This window comes from Sapajus apella, unplaced genomic scaffold, assembly GCF_009761245.1.
Source record: "Sapajus apella isolate SASKATOON/1434 unplaced genomic scaffold, GSC_monkey_1.0 scaffold49, whole genome shotgun sequence".
In the NCBI taxonomy this organism is placed as follows: Eukaryota; Metazoa; Chordata; class Mammalia; order Primates; family Cebidae; genus Sapajus; species Sapajus apella.
Genome location: NW_022436989.1, coordinates 2271551 through 2288745, shown reverse-complemented (window position 1 = coordinate 2288745; position 17195 = coordinate 2271551). Strand labels below are relative to the sequence as shown.

At 39.1% G+C, this 17195-nt stretch overlaps 1 protein-coding gene across 1 annotated transcript in view; it reads right to left on the bottom strand.

The window, feature by feature from the left end:
• The window catches only part of SMYD3 (SET and MYND domain containing 3), a 709642-nt gene that overhangs the window by 683724 nt on the left and 8723 nt on the right, over positions 1-17195 (bottom strand). The gene's annotated exons all lie outside the window — the stretch shown is intronic.

The following is a 17195-nucleotide window of genomic DNA, read 5'->3' as shown; positions in this document are numbered from 1 at the left end:
TTATTTATATTTATTTATTTATTTTTGAGACCAAGTCTCGCTCTGTCACCCAGGCTGGAGTGCCGTAGCATGATCTCGGCTCATTACAACCTCCACCTCCCAGGTTCAAGCAATTCTCCTGCCTCAGTCTCCTGGGTAGCTGGGATTACAGGCGCGAACCACCACACCCAGATAATTTTTGCATTTTTAGTAGAGATGGGGTTTCACCATATTGGTCAGGCTGGTCTTGAATTCCAGACCTCGTGATCCGCCTGCCTTGGCCTCCCCAAGTGCTGGAATTACAGGTGTGAGCCACCGCACCCATCCTCTTTTTAGTTTTTATAACAGCTTTGTAGAGCTATAATTTGCAAACAATAAAAATAACCCACTTAAAGTGTAAAATGCAATGATTTTACATTCACAGAGTTGTGTCTTCATTTTTTTAAAAACAGGGTCTCACTATGTTGGCCATGCTGGCCTCAAGTGGTCCTCCTGCCTCAGCCTCCCAAAGTGTTGCGATTACAGGAGTGAGCCATCACACCCAGGCTCTTTCATTTTAGTAAGAGAAGTCTGGCTCCTGAGACTTCACGTGTGAGTTTCTATCACATATATTTAAAGTACTTTTAATTCAACATTTTCCACAACAAAACACTAAAATACACAAAGAAGTAAAGCATAATACACTCTTGTGTACTCATCAACCAATTTCCATAATTATCAACACTTTTTTACTGTACTAAAATGTTTCAAATACCTTAGAAGGTGAGACTAACAAACACCTCTCTATTCAGACACATCTAGTTCCTATTCCAAGAGAAAGGACAAGAGATATAACTACATTATCTAACACAACTGTGGCTCTTACATTTACTTCCTTACAAGATGTCACTGCATAGCAAAAATGATCTTTACCAGCAATGAGCATCCACAGAAAACATAGTAATCAAACCCCCACTTCCTTCCACTATGCTATTTTGGGTCCTTCTGACAAAATGAAAGCAAATCTCAATGTAATTATCCAGGTTACCTGTTTTCAAAAGTTGTTTTGTTTTTTTTGTTTTTTTTTTTTGACACAGAGTTTTGCTCTGTCACTCAGGCTAGATAGAGTGCAGTGGCACAATCTCGGCTCACTGCAACCTCAGCCTCCTGGGTTCAAGTGATTCTTCTGCCTCAGCCTCTCGAGTAGCTGGGATTACAGGAGAACACCACCCTGCCCAGCTAATTTTTTGTATTTTCAGTAAAGACGGGGTTTCACAATATTGGCTAGGCTGATTTTGAACTCCTGGCCTCAAGTGATCTGCTCACCTCAGCCACCCAAAGTGCTGGTATTACAGGCATGAGTCACTGCGCCCAGCCAAAAGATCTCTTTAGATCTCAAGTTTTAAAATAACCGAGAAAAAGCAACACATATAGATACAGATGTAATTAATCTGTTCCAAATACCTTCAATTCAATATGCGGATCTATAATGGTTAATTTTACATGTAAACATGACTGGGCCACAAGATGCCCAGATATGTGGTTAAACATTATTTTTTGGTGTGTCTATGAGGGTTTTTCTGGGGGAAAAAAAAAAAAGCATTTAAATTGGTGAACTGAGGAAAGTAGATTGCCCTTTTAAATGTTGACAGTTATTATCCAACTTGTGAGGGTCCAATTAGAACAAAAGAATAGAGAAAGGGTGAATTCTCTCTCTCCGATTACTTGAGCTAAGACATCAGTCTTCTCTTGCTTTTGAACTGGGTATTAAACCATTAATCCTCCTGCTTCTCAGGGCACTGGACTCCACTTTCCTGGGTCTCTAACTTGCAGAGAACAGATCATGGGACTTCTCAGCCTCCACACACAAACCACATATATATATATATATATATACATATATGACCATATAGGATTATATACATATATAATCCTATACCAAAATATCCAAATTATATATTTTTATGCAACTATATATTTTCAGTTTTCTTGACTTAGACCAAATGTCCTTGTATCACCAGGTTGAGCTCACTGCCCCTCTCTTGAACCTAAACAAAGCCCAATTGCAGATTTAGAAAGGATTTACTGTTCACAACAACAAAACTAATTTTCCACTATACCGAGATGACCTTCTCTAAAAATGTTCCTTTTTAAGTTACCAAGTTAAAGGTAATTAAAGGATGATTTCCCCCTTGATGACATGTATATTTCAATTGATGTGCCTGAACATTAAGTTAACAGTTAAGCTGTTCATAAGTCCTTGAAATCAGGCATGCTCATAAAACATTCACATTAATTCAGGCAAAACATTAAAGAGCATTACATAATGAGTCATACTAAAATGACAATGAAAAGAACAACCATTAAGTCACCCAGAGTATCAGTTCATTTCCAGTTATCATTTATAGCATGAAAACATGTCTTGAGACTAACATCAAAACATTTACCTCAGCCCCCAGAAGTATCCTGTTCTTCTCCTTAAATACACAATATTTACCAAAAGCACTGTTTTATACAAATACAAAAGACTGCTCTAAAAATGAAACTAAAAAACTTATTTGGAAGAACATCCACTAAGCTATCTCTATTGCTGAAGCAAAGGCTTAAAAGACTATTTAAGGGAAAGAGAGGGCTGTATAATTATGTAATCATGTTCTCTGATACAACTGTGGCTCTCACATCAGTTTTCTTAGAAGAGAAGAGCTATGAACAATTAAGACAGCATAGCACTGGAAAAAAAAAAAAAAGACCAGCGATGAGCATTCACATTCTCTCTCCTCTCACATTCTCTCTGCTGTTTGGGTGGGGCCTTCCAAATAAAAGCAAAGCAAATCTAAATACAATCCAAGTCATTTTGTGATAAATTCCAAATAATGTTCCATATTTTAATAAATCTACCATCGCTTTTTCATAATTTTAACAGATACCACTCCCAAAAACTCCTTAGATCTGAAAACACAGAAACACGTAACTTCAACCAAAATATATAAATTATTGTATTATTTACACATCACCAAAGAGTTTTATAGATAAAATCTTGTTTGTACCTTTTTCCAATTTCCAAGATAAATATGATTTTATTATGAACTTTAAAGCATCACAGAATGTATAATTACTGTTGACATCTGACAAGTTTCCAACAGGAATGAAAAGCTTAATTAATAAAAAAGATCTAACCAGATACAGTGGCTCACACTTGTAATCCCAACACTTTGGGAGACTGATGCAAGAGGATCACTTGAGGCCAGGTGTTCAAGACCAGCCTGGGCAATACAGTAAGACCGCCATCTCAAGAAAAAAAAATTTTTTTAAATAGCTGGGTGTGGTGGGTTGTGCCTGTAGTCCCAGCTGCTTGGGCTGAGGTGGGAAGATTGCTTGAGCCCAGGAGTCCAAGGCTATAGTAAGCTAGGATCACACTACTGCACTCCAGCCTGGGCAACAGAGCAAGACTCTATCTCAAAATAGTAATAATAATAATAATAATAAAGATCATGGGCTCTGAGTTCAGACAGAATTAGCTACATAATTCGAGCAAGTTAGAACTTCTTGAAACTTCACTTTCTTTGTCTATGAAACTGGAATAATATAGAGAGAGACCTCAGAAGATTTTGCAAGACTAAATGAGATAAAGCACACTAAAGCCCATGAAGCAAGTATTCCTTAAGTGTTGATCATTATTGTCCTCTATACTGAGTATAATTTATCATTTACTTATCAATCACATACAATATCCCAGGCTTTATGCTGGATGCTCAACACGTATCATAGGCTACCTCATTTGTTCTTTTCACGAATCTTATGAGGTTTTTATTATTGTTGTTAACTCCATTTTACCAATAAGAAAACTAAGGTTCAGCTAGTCAGTTTGCAGGTTCATAAATTAGTAAATGGCATAATCAGAACCTGGATGAGATTCTATCTGACAGCAAAGCTCCTTTACAGATATGACATAAGTATTAACAGGTTCGAATTCCTCTAGAATGGGTAATAATAGAAGATTCCATACCCAATTGACATTATAAGTGGTATTCATGTAATAACTACATAAACTTCTGAACTTTTAGGCCAAAAGTGAAAAAATTAAAACCCCACTCCAATTCTTGAATTAATTTAATTGATCTTTAATCTCTAACATCTTTATTTCAGGGATAAGTGTGAAGACTGTAATATCTCACATTTACATAATGCTCTAAGTCATTTGCTCTTCACTAAAATCCTATAATACAGATCGGAATTATAACCCCCATTTTGTAGATGAAGAAAATGAAAATCAGAGATTAAGTGATTGCCAAAGTTTGCAAATGGAAGCAGCGCTCAAATCTAAGACTTACTGCTCCAAGTACAGTCCTATTTTTCAGTATACAATGTAGACAAAGAAATGAATAATACTAATTAAAAAGGAGATCTTCAAAAAAAGTGATCTCACCATCCCCCCAAAAAACTAATTCACTCATCATACTCATTCTCACTGATGATCAAAGCAATGGTAAATAAAACACAACATTTACAGAAAGGAAAGAAGACTTAGAGGAGTATAACACTGTTCAAAAGGTTGGCCCATGGACATATAAGGAAAGCAACAGATCCACTGGTCTTCAAGACAACAAAATAAATAAAATTACCCACCTATACTAATAGAAAATATGGTGTAGAACTATACTGAATTTTTTTTAAATAAGGTCAGAATGGGTAGATATTGGTGGTACAAGACACAATACCTGCATCCAAGAACTTCCAGAAGAGGTTAAAAAAAAAAAAAAAAAAAAAAAGTATTTAATTTTTTTTAAAAGTATTTAATAATCATTGGTTCAAATAGTTAAAATACGGTTAGGTGAGGTGGCTTACACCTGTAATCCCAACACTCTGGGAGTTCAAGGCGGGTGGATCACTTGAAGCCAGGAGCTTGAAACCAACCTGGCCAATATGGGGAAACCCCGTCTCTACTTAAAATACAAAACTTAGCCAGGCATGGTGGTGTGCAACTGTTATCTACTTGGGAAGCTAAGGCACGAGAATCGCTTGAACCCGGGAAGCGGAAGTTGCAATGCGCCAAGATCATGCCACTGCACTCCATCCAGCCTGGGCAACAGAGCAAGACTCTGTCTCAAAAAAAAAAAAAAAGTTAAAATACAAGGTGGTAAATGTGACAAAAGATACATGCTCTGAGTACATGAAAGAGTGCGCACCACCCTAAACAAACATGACATAATCAAAGAACTTGTTCATCTATAGAAAGAAAATGGAAAAATACTAAGTCTCAAAATGCAAGAAAAACAGTTAAAGCAATGCCACCTTACTGCAGAAAACCATGCTCAGTGTCTAACTTAGGCTCCACTTACCTCTCCTTTAGCATTTCCTATGCATAGTGACCACATGAATCATTTGACCTGATAATAAATCAATCTTCCACAAGTGCCCTATTCATTAAATCCTGCTCATTAAAAGTTGGGCTCCAAAGCAGGGCACACTTTGGGAGGCAGAGACTGGTGTATCACCTGAGGTCAGGAGTTAGAGATCAGCCTGACCAACAAAGTTAAACCCTGTCGCTACTAAAAATACAAAAATTAGCTGGGCATGGTGGCAGGCACTTGTAGTCCTAGCTACTCGGGGCTGAGACAGGAGAACTGCTTGAACCCAGGTGGTGGAGGTTGCAGTGAGCTGGGTTCACGCCACTGCACTCCACCCTAGGCAAAGAGCACGACTCCAACTCAAAAAAAGAAAAAAAAAGTTGGGCTCCAAACAATTAAATCCATGTATTTGATCTGTGACTGACAAATTATTATATTAAAGGTAGTTATTACATAGATAATTTCATTAAAAAGAAGTCTGGGCATTTTAAAATAGACTTCTAGAATCATCTGCCAGCTTGACTTCTATATCTCGACTGAAAGTAACGGAAGAAAGATATTACTATAGATCTCTAACATAGAAAGGTCAAGTTCAAGAAATTCAGTCAAAAAGCAAAAACAGAAGAAAGTGAAGGGTGTGCTCAGAAAAAGTCCAAGCGAAGAACAGGAAAAAATAATAGAAATTTAGTCTGGGCATGGAGGCTCATGCCTGTAATCCCACTTTGTAAGGCCGAGGCAGGCAGATTACCTGACGTCAGGAGTTCAAGACCAGCCTGGCCAACCGGGTGAAACCCTGTCTCTATTAAAAGTACAAAATTAGCTGGGCATGGGGGTGGTGCATGCCTGTAGTCTCAGGTACTTGGGAGGCTGAGGCAAGAGAAATGCTTGAACCCCGGAGGCTGAGGTTGCAGTGTGCCGAGATCACCGCTGCATTCCAGCTTGGGTGACACAGTGAGACTCTGTCTCAAAAAAAAAAAAAAATAGAGATTTTAAGCAGGCTCTTACAGCTACTGCAAATATTCATATAAAACTACTACTGATTTAGCCCTAGTGTTCTCAAACTCTAGTGCCAATGAGACAAATTAGGGAAAAGACAGATTGCAAAAGGAATGTGTCTCTGTCCTGTAGGTAAGCAGGTATCAAAATTTTGGGAATACCAGCATCACCTAGGGAGCTTGGCAGAATGTCGACTCTGTGCCATAAAATACTAGATGTTCTCAGGAGACACACTGTAAGCCAGGTTTTCAATAAGTCCTCTCTCTCCTTCTCCACCTCCCACCCCCGAGTAAGTCTGAGGGAGGCGAATAGTAGATGACACTTCAAGAAGCAATGCAAGGCCGGGCACGGTGGCTCAAGCCTGTAATCCCAGCACTTTGGGAGGCCGAGGCGGGTGGATCACGAGGTCAAGAGATCGAGACCATCCTGGTCAACATGGTGAAACCCCGTCTCTACTAAAACTACAAAAAATTAGCTGGGCATGGTGGCGCGTGCCTGTAATCCCAGCTACTCAGGAGGCTGAGGCAGGAGAATTGCCTGAACCCGGGAGGCGGAGGTTGCGGTGAGCCGAGATCGCGTCATTGCACTCCAGCCTGGGTAACAAGAGCGAAACTCCGTCTCAAAAAAAAAAAAAAAAAAAAAAGAAGCAATGCAATATTTCAGGTACAATAGTACTTTTCTGTGTGTCTTATTTACTCCTCATGAAGATCACATGAGGTAGATATTTCCCAGCTTTATGAATGAGAAAACAGAAGCCCAGAGTTTAAGAGGCAAAAGGTTAAACAACTAAAGAGAAAGAAACAGGACAGAAAGGAAATTTGCTTTGTTTGACAGTGATTTCAAATTGTTCTAAATAAAGAAGCTGACATTCTAAAAAAAAAAAAAAAATCATTAAAAAACAAAAATCAATAGATCAGAGAGCTTCATTATCTTGTGTCATTCAGAGAGAGAGAGAGATGGCCAATATTGAAAGTCATAAATAACTGTTTAAATATTTAAAATGCTACTCACCTCTGCTTGCAGTAGGCTATTCATAGCCAAGGAAGAGACTAAAAGTACACTGTATCAAGTTTTTTATGCTTAAAATTTGCATTGTTTGAGCTTTAAGTCTTTTTTTTGAGACAGTCTCGCTATGTCACCCATTGGAGTGGCACAATCACAGCTCATGGCAACCTCAGCCTCCCAGGATTAAGTGATCCTCCGACCTCAGCCTCCCAACTGCCTGGAACTAGAAGCACACAACACTGTACCTTACTAATTTTTTCCTTTTTTTTTTTCTTTTTTGTCAGGACAGGGTCTCACTGTGTTGCCTAAGCTGGCCTTGAGCTCCTGGGCTCCAGTGATCTTCTCGCCTTGCTGTCTCAAACTGCTGAGAGTATAGATGTGAGCCACCGTGCCTGACTTAAGTCATTTTTATAGATGAATTAAATACTCACCTATAAACATTCACTTTGATATACCATTTCTGGTAAATACACAGAATTATAGATTTGATACTAATATTTCAGCCGGTGACCCTAATCTTTCCTCATCACTAGTACCAACTGACTAAGAGTGGTAACAATAATCAAAGGAAGGAGAAGGTTTCAAAAAATATTCAGAAAATGTCTCAGATGTTATCTGCAGGCAGAGTGCTCTAATAATCCTGCAAATCTCAGTCACTGAGACATTTATTGAGCAACCTTGTGTACTTAGCAATGCACTAGGATCTTGGAATACACCGAAAAATAAAACAAGGTCTCTGTCCTTAAAAAGGCTAAGACCAGGCCGGGCACGGTGGCTCAAGCCTGTAATCCCAGCACTGTGGGAGCCGAGGCGGGTGGATCACGAGGTCAAGAGATCGAGACCATCCTGGTCAACATGGTGAAACCCCGTCTCTACTAAAAATACAAAAAATTAGCTGGGCATGGTGGCGCGTGCCTATAATCCCAGCGACTCAGGAGGCTGGGGCAGGAGAATTGCCTGAATCCAGGAGGCGGAGGTTGCGGTGAGCCGAGATCGCGCCATTGCACTCCAGCCTGGGTAACAAGAGGGAAACTCCGTCTCAAAAAAACAAAACAAAAAAAAGGCTAAGACCACACGGCAAATAACTAATAAAACCTAATAACCAAATTAAGACCTAAATTATACAATAATACCTAAATGCCACAGATCAATCAATGAGGGCTGAGAACAATGGCTCGCCCCTATCATCCCAGCACTTTGGGAGGCTAAGGGGAAAGGACTACTTGAGCCCAGGAGACCAGCCTAGGCAACATAGTGAGACCCCATTTCTACAAACAAAAAAAAGTAGCCAAGTATAGTGGCAGGCACCTGTGGTCCCAGCTATTCCAGAGGCTGAGGTGGGAAGATCGTTTCAGCTTGGGAAGTCAAGGCTGCAGTGAGTCATGATCAAGCCACTGCACACCAGCCTGGGCAACAGAGTGAGACCCTGCCTCAAAATGAATAAATAAATAATTTTTTAAAAAGATCAATCAATGAGAACTAAGTAGAGCAAGGAAAGAATACTTATTAAGTATGAGTACCTATTATACACCAAATACTTCCACATGTTTTATCTCTTTTAATTCTGAGAATAATCTGAAGAGGCAGGGTTCAAGATTTAAGAAAACAAAGTACAGAGTTGTTAAGTAGTTTGCCCCAACTCACATAACTAGTAAAGAGGATAAGACGAAGGAAAGCACCAGTGTGAGAGTATGAGTCATTCACAAGGCACTGAGAACAGTCAGACTAAAAACAGAGGGTACACTGGGAAATAAAGCTGACCAGAGTTGGGCCAGATTATAAAGGACCACTAGGTATGCTGGATGAAATAAAAATCATTCATTAAAGGCATATTTAAGGAAGACTACTAATATGGTAACATTTCATAAAACAGATTGCAGTAGAGAAGATCTGTAAATAGATATAATCAACTAAGAAACAGCTCTAGAGAGGAGCTGCCCCTGACATGCAAGAACTGACTGACACTATCAGGTAGGCAGGTGTTGCTCCACGCTGTCCAGGGCCTCACAGGGGGGCAACGGCATCCTTCTGTCGAACATAAACAACTTCACAGAACATCGACCTCAGACAGGGCCACTATGTGACCGTGATGGATCAAAACAAAAACAAGACCACTCTGTAATCGTGTCTAAACCCAACTCTGTTGAACTACAGATGTGTTCCTTGGCTAGAAGGCAGGAAGTAAAACTAGAGCCTGTTCGAGGATACTGGCAGTGAGAATAGAAGAAAGAAAGCAATAGAAGTGACATTTCCAACTAAGAACGAAGAAAACAGTTAATAGGCAATTCAATAGAAAAAATGTTGAAACTCATACATCACTTGAGAGAGTGGATCATATCCAACTGAAATATTATAAATTTAAATTTATAATATATAAATAATTTATAGTATAAATATAGATAAATATAACAAATTTTCATTATAAATTTAAATTTATATTTCAAAATAATATTTTAAATTTAAATTTTAAATGTTTAAAATCGATATTTTATCTATAATATTTAAAATCGATTACACTGTTATTTAATCTGGTTAAATTAGTCCATGTTTTTCAGACCGAATAAAAGATGAAGACAGCAAAATATTTAGTAAGTAATTAGAGATTAAAAAATAATGACGCCTGTATGCCACCTCCAAAGGTTCTGATTCGATCAGTATTGAGTGTAGCCTAGACATCAGGATTTTTCAAAGCTTCCCAGGTATTCCAGGGTGCGGCCAAAGTTAAGAACTGGTATCTTAGAGAATACCGATGGCTCCTGACTAGGAGGAAAAAGGACAAACAATGGATGATACGGTAGAAAGAGACCCAAGAAAGTACTGGGGAGAAAAGGCAAATAAAAAAAAATGGCTGAAAGACTACAGAGACAATTCCCAGACGTAGCAAGAGTAATTTAAATGATCAAAGAGTCGCTATTCAACAAATTATAGAAATCAGCAAGAAGGTTAACATAGGTTTAGATGACTAGGAAACATGGTCAGGCAGTAAAGACAATACTCTGCATTAGCAAAATCTTCAGCTAGGAGACTATCAATCTATGATCCTCTGAGGATGCCTGAATAACAACTACATCTACTACTACAGATGGATGTAACTGTGTACAGCCTGTTTCTAAATACAGAGGGAGAGTCCTTCCAATCCCTCTTCCTTCCCACTGTTCCCACACTGCCACCTCGTGGGTCAGCATTGCAAGGAGCCGATTTTTTACTGGAATGGAGGTCTAACTGGTCCTGTAAATTCACAAGGCAGGTACGTGGTTTGTGAATTTCAAAGTAAGTTCAAGGGTTTAATCCTGATGTTTTCCCCTGTTCAATTACAGTGGAAAACAGCCTTAAGGTATATTGTTTCCTTTGAGGGTGCTAAGAATTTTCTGAAGTTGATTATGGTGTTGTTAGTATCTTAATGCCACTGAAGAGTACAATTAAATACAAGGATAAAGTTTATGTTACTTTACATCACTTTAAATGGGTGAATGGCATGGCATATAAGTTATATCTCAATAAAGCTATTTCCAAAAAAGGAGGTGGTGGCCAGGCACATTGGCCTGTAGTCCCAACTACTTGGGGAGTCGGGGGTGGGGGGGGGGGCGGTGCTGAAGTAGGAGGCTCACTTGAGGCCAGGAGTTTGAGGCCAGCCTGGGCAACATAGCAAGACCCTGTCTCTTTGAAATAATAAAAAGAAATAGTAGGAGGAGGCAGCTGTACATAAATGGTTTCTAAAACTGCAGAAAGCTTAAAAAGGATGTCAAAAACCATTCAATGCCTTCACTTCAAAAAGGTAAAACTGAGACTTAGATTAACTTACTTACCCTGCTTACCTAGCCGGTAAAAATTAGGCCAAAAAGGGGCACTAATAACCCATTTATGGGAGGTCTTCTATGGTCTCCAAAGCAATGCTATCTTTTCCTGCCTAACTTATTACCGGATCACACACACACACCAATGACTTCACACAGCAGTAGTAACACCACTATTCCTACAATTCTAGCTCAAAACCCAGCACTCACCCTTCACTTCTTCCTTGCCCTTTAATCGGTTCACAAATTGGGTCAACTCCTCAACATGTTTTGTCCCAGGCCCTCCACCACTCCCCTAGCTCAAGCCTTCATTGCTTCACACCTAGAATAATGCAAATTTTCTCTTAACTGGAATGCTCATCTTCAGTCTTTCCATTTCTCTCCCTAATCACAAAATTCACCCAAATCAGAACTCCTGCACAAATCTTCCACATGCATTTCATACTGCAGCTCAAAAATTTTTATCGGCTCCTCAATGGTTGTACCTAGAAAATAAAGTTCAAAATCTTTTAGCCTGACCATCAAGGCCTTCTGTATTACAGACTCTATCCCAATTTATAATCTGTAATCTATACAAACAGCACTTCACTGCCCAAGTGTGGTGGCTCACACCTGTAATCTCAGCACTTTGGGAGGCCAAGGCAGGCAGATCACCTGAGGTCAGGAGTTCAAGACCAGCCTGGCCAACGTGGAGAAATCCTGTCTCTACTAAAAATACAAAAAAAAAAAAAAAGAAGAAGAAGAATTAGCCGGGCACGGTAGCAGGCGCCTGTAATCCCAATACTCGGGAGGCTGAGGCAGGAGAAATGCTTGAACCCAAGAAGCAGAGGTTGCAGTGAGCCAAGAATGCACCACTGTACTCCAGCCTGGGCGACAACAGTGAAACTCTGTCTCAAAAAAAAAAAAAAAACAGCACTTCACTGTAGTCATAATTGTCTACTATACAGTATACATGCATTTCCCAATTAGTTATTCCTCCATAGTTATTATCGATACCACTTATTTGACTGGTATCATGACTTTTTTTTTTTTCCCCCTTTCCTAAAGGTTCTCAACTCTGGCTATGCATTAGCATTATCTGTGATGCTTTAAACAATATGGGGTCCTTAAGGATGTTGCCCAGACATCTGGATAATTTTTAAATTCCACAGGTAAATTTGTAAAATACCAATGATTCATAGACTTTAAGTAAGTCTTTTTGTAAGATACTTAAGTTTTCACCACCAAAACTGAGCATCCAATATTAGAGTCAAAAACTAAAAAATTAAACTGCTTAGAGAAACTGTTATCTAATACCCAAGGTTTATCTTTCCTTGACCATTTTTACAACATAAATCTTTCTAATTAACATTTACTTTCTAACAAGAGGTAAACACAGCAGCTAAAAAATGCTAACAACAATTAAATTTTTATATGCTCAAATTCATTTGTGAGAAACATTAATCACAACCATGCCAACTGAAAATTCAACATAATTCCTGTTTGTCCTATGTATGACAATTACTTAAATGTGAACAGAACATGCTAATGTTAACGTCCAGTTTAAAATTCAACATGCAGAATTATAGATATCATAAGCAGTCTGACTAATCTGATCTGTGGCAATTTCACCTTAGCCCTTGAATATAAAGACACAGAGAAGCGGAAAGTCAGTTAAGATGGAAAAGAAAGATAGCAGTTGTCAACCCAGACTGCTTCATAATAACCTGGGGAGTCTTAAAAATGTCTATGCTCAAGCCACACTCTAGACAAATTAAACTGGAACCTCTGAGGGTAGGACCCATGCATTGGCATATTTTAAAGCTCCCCAGGCGCTCTCAATGTGTAGCCAATGTTGAAACCCAATGAACTACAAGGGAATTTCTCAAAGGAAATCTAAAGATTAGAGCTGTGAAAAGACAAGACACAAAGAGGGGGAAAGGTCCCAAGAAATAGTAACTTCAGATGTAAGTTGTTTTCTCATATCAATTTATGAACAATTTTTATATATTAAGAATATACTCCTTTTGGCCATAAGAGTGGCTCATGCCTATAATCCCAGCACTTTGGGAAGCTGAGGCAGGTGGATCACTTGAGCTTAGGAGTTCGAGACCAGCCTGGGCACACGGCAAAACCCCATCTCTACCAAAATTAGCTGGGTGTGGTGGCACACATCTGTGGTCCCGGCTACTCAGAGGGCTGAAGTAGACAGCTTAGATGGGAGGATTGCTTGAGCCCAGAAGGCAGAGACTGCAGTGAGCTCAGATCATGCCACTGCACTCCAGCCTGGGTGACAGAGTAAAACTTCATCTCAATACATATATATATATATATATATATATACACACACACACACACACACACACACACACACACACACACACAAAATATATATATATATATATTCCTTTTTATGTTGAAATATTTTCCTCAGTTTCTTGATTTTTTCATTGTAAGATAGTTCTTTCACATAGGATGTTTTTAACTTTTATATATTCAAATCCGTCAGTCTAAATCTATCTTATCCCCTTGTGGTTGCTCTTATTTACTTTTGCTGCAAAGGCTAATAAGAACAATAAAAAGAGGACTTCCTTACATTATAATTCTCAACCTAAATAATGAATTTTAAAAATCAGTATTGGCTAGATGCAGTAGCTCATGCCTGTAGTCCCAGCACTTTGGGAGGCTGATGCAGGTGAACTGCTTGAGCCCAGGAGTTCAAGTCCAGGCTGGGCAACATGGTGAAACTCCATCTCTACAAAAAATATAAAAATTAGCCAGGCGTGGTGGTGCATGCCTGTGGTCCCAGCTACTCAAGGCTGAGGTAGGAGGATGACTTCAGTCCAGGAGGTTGAGGCTGCAGTAAGCTGGGATCACACCACAGCACTCCAGCCTGTGTGACAGAGTGAGACTGTCTCAAACAAACAAAAGGAAAAGATCAATATTAGCCTATTGTTACAAATGCTTTTAAATGTTTAAAACTAAACACAAATAGGCCATGTGTAAAACAGTAAACTGGCAACAAATGAACTTTAAAAAGGAAACTTTCTTGATTACATTGTATTTCAACAACTAATAATGGCTCCATCCATATTCATTTTTAAAATAAAATGAGATATAAAACATAAGGTTATCGCACAAGTGGCCTTTATTTTTTCTATACTAACAAGTAATTATTACTTCAAAAACTAGAAGAAAAACTCATTTACACAAAATCTTCCTGCAGTAACAAATTGCAAGGAGATCAACAAGCGCAATTTTTCCTTCATATCATATCAACTCCAAGTAAAACTACCAGTTTCAAACACAGGTTTTGACTCTTATTGTGAAAAACATGGTCATTATTAATAAAATAAGCCACTATACCATGTAAAATTGACCAGTGGTATTTCGTTAGTGAGTTTTACATATACCTATTTATAACAAAATTTGACTTGTTTGCCCTTTTTTTGTCTAATTCAAAATAAGAATCGTGGCAAATGTCAGAGGCTGAGAACAGATTGGAAAGGGGGTTCATGAAAGAGACCACTCAGAGATACTGTTTTAATGGCTAAAAACTAAGTTGCTTTTTTGAAAAATGTTTGTATGCTTTTTACCCCACTGTCCACCAGAGGGAGGATTACATCTGATTAAGATAGAAATGGAAAATCATCTGAAGCTTGATGCCCAAGGTGCTACAGATGGTGGCACATACAGAGGTAAACGTAAAATCAGATCAGAGAATCCCCAAGAGAATCTCAAAGTGGATGGGAGGATTGCCTCCCAGGGAGATCTCATATCTAAAAAAAAAAAAAAATTTGTTTTAATTAGCTAGATGTGATAGTGCACACCTGTGGCCTCAGCTACTCAAAAAACTCTAAAGGCAGAGGAAGGAAGATCACTTGAGCCCAGGAATTTGGAGCTGCAGTGAGCTATGATCACACCACTGCATTACAGCCAGGGTAACACAAGGAGACCCCAGTCTCTAGGGAAAAAAAATAAATAGGAAAAAACGAGAAAAATGAGCAAAAGATAAATATACACAAATCACAAGAAGATATAAATATGGCCTTTAAACACATGAAAAGATGTTTAACTTCACCCACAATGCAATTTAAATGCAAATTAAAACTGTGCTAAGATTCCACTTCTCATTCACCAGATCAGCAAAAATGTAAAAGCTCAGGGTACAAAGCAACGGGAAACAGGTACTCAAACACATCATTAGTGGGAATACAAAATGGTACAACCCCACATAGACATCTACACCTTGACCCAGAAATCCCACTGTGAGGAATCTGCCCTGAAGATACACCTGCAACAATACAAAAATACATACATGCAAGGTTATTCATCAGAGCAACATGCACAACTGTAAAGTACTGGAAATTGCCTGAATAGCCACACACAGGAAATTAGAAACCACAGTGGACACATAAAATTGAGTATTATGGAGCCATGAAGAATAAGATCTCCATGAACTGATAATAGAGTGATTCCCAGTAGACACTAAGTTTAAAAAGCAAGTGTAAAAGAATGGAAAATAAGAACACACATATATACTCACTTATCTTAAAAAGAAAAAAAGAGATGAACCAGATGCTATGATCTGAATGCTTATGTCCCCCAGGCTGTAGTCCTGTGGCATGATCATGGCTTACAGCAGCCTTGACCTCCTAGGCTCCAGTGATCCTCCAACCTCAGCCTCCCAAGTAGCTCTGCAGTTGTGCATGTTGCTCTGATGAATAACCTTGCGTGTATGTATTTTTGTATTGTTGCAGGTGTATCTTCAGGGTAGATTCCTCACAGTGGGATTTCTGGGTCAAGGTGTAGATGTCTATGTGGGGTTGTACCATTTTGTATTCCCACTAATGATGTAACTGTGATTACAAGGGTGCACACCATCCTACCCAGATAATTTTTTGTTTTTGTTTTGAGACAGAGTTTTGCTCTTGTTGCCTAGGCTAGAGTGCAACGGCACTATCTCAGCTCATCACAATCTCCATCTCCTGGGTTTAAGAGATTCTCCTGCCTCAGCCTACCGAGTAGCTGAAATTACAGGCATGCACCACCATGCCCGGATAACTTTGTATTTTTAGTAAAGAGGCAGTTTCTCCATGTTGGTCAAACTGGTCTTGAACTCCCGACGTCAGGTGATCCTCCTGCCTCGGCTTCCCAAAGTGCTGGGATTACAGACGTGAGTCATCACATCCAGCCAATTTTTTTTTTGAACAAGATGAAGTTTCCCTATTTGCCAAAACTGGTTTTGAGCTTCTGGCCTCAAATGATCCTCCCACCTTGTCCTAACAAAGCACTGGGATTACAAGTGTGAGGCATGTGAGCCACCACACCCAGACCTAAGGGTCTTTGATTAAGCCAGACATTAGAGAGACATGAAAAAGTGTAAAGCAATGCAATTCTCATTATATTTTCATTGTTTTAGAAAATACACAAGTGCCTGTAGTCCCAGCTACTAGGAAGGCAGGAGAATCACTTGAACCCGGGAGACACAGGTTGCATTGGGCTGAGATTGTTCCACTGCACTCTAGGCTGGGCAACAGAAGGAGACTCCATCTCAAAAAAAAAAAAAACAAAAAGAAAATATTGTCTAATTCATTAAAAAACTGTTATGCTGCAGTAAATTTGCATATATGCATATGTATGTGTGTATATATATGTACATATGTGTACATATATACATATGCACACATATATGTATATATGTAAATTTATTGCAGTGTAACTTTATGAATCAATCAAATACACACACACAAACACACACACACACATACACACACACACATATATATATATATTTTGAGACAGGGTCTCACTGTGTTGCCCAGGCTATAGCACAGTGGTGCGATCTTGGCTCACTGCAATCTCCACCTCCCAGGTGCAAGCAATTCTCCTGCCTCAGCCTCCTGAGCAGCTAGGATTACAGGCATGCCCCACCACATCTGGCTAATTTTTGTATTTTTAGTAAAGATGGGGTTTCGCTATGTTGGCCAGGCTGGTCTCAAACTCCTGGGCTCATGTGATCTGCCTGCCTCGGCCTTCCAAAGTGCTGGAATTACAGGCGTGAGCCACCACACCCAGCCTTAAATTTATGTTTAAATAGGTATTTTCAAAACTT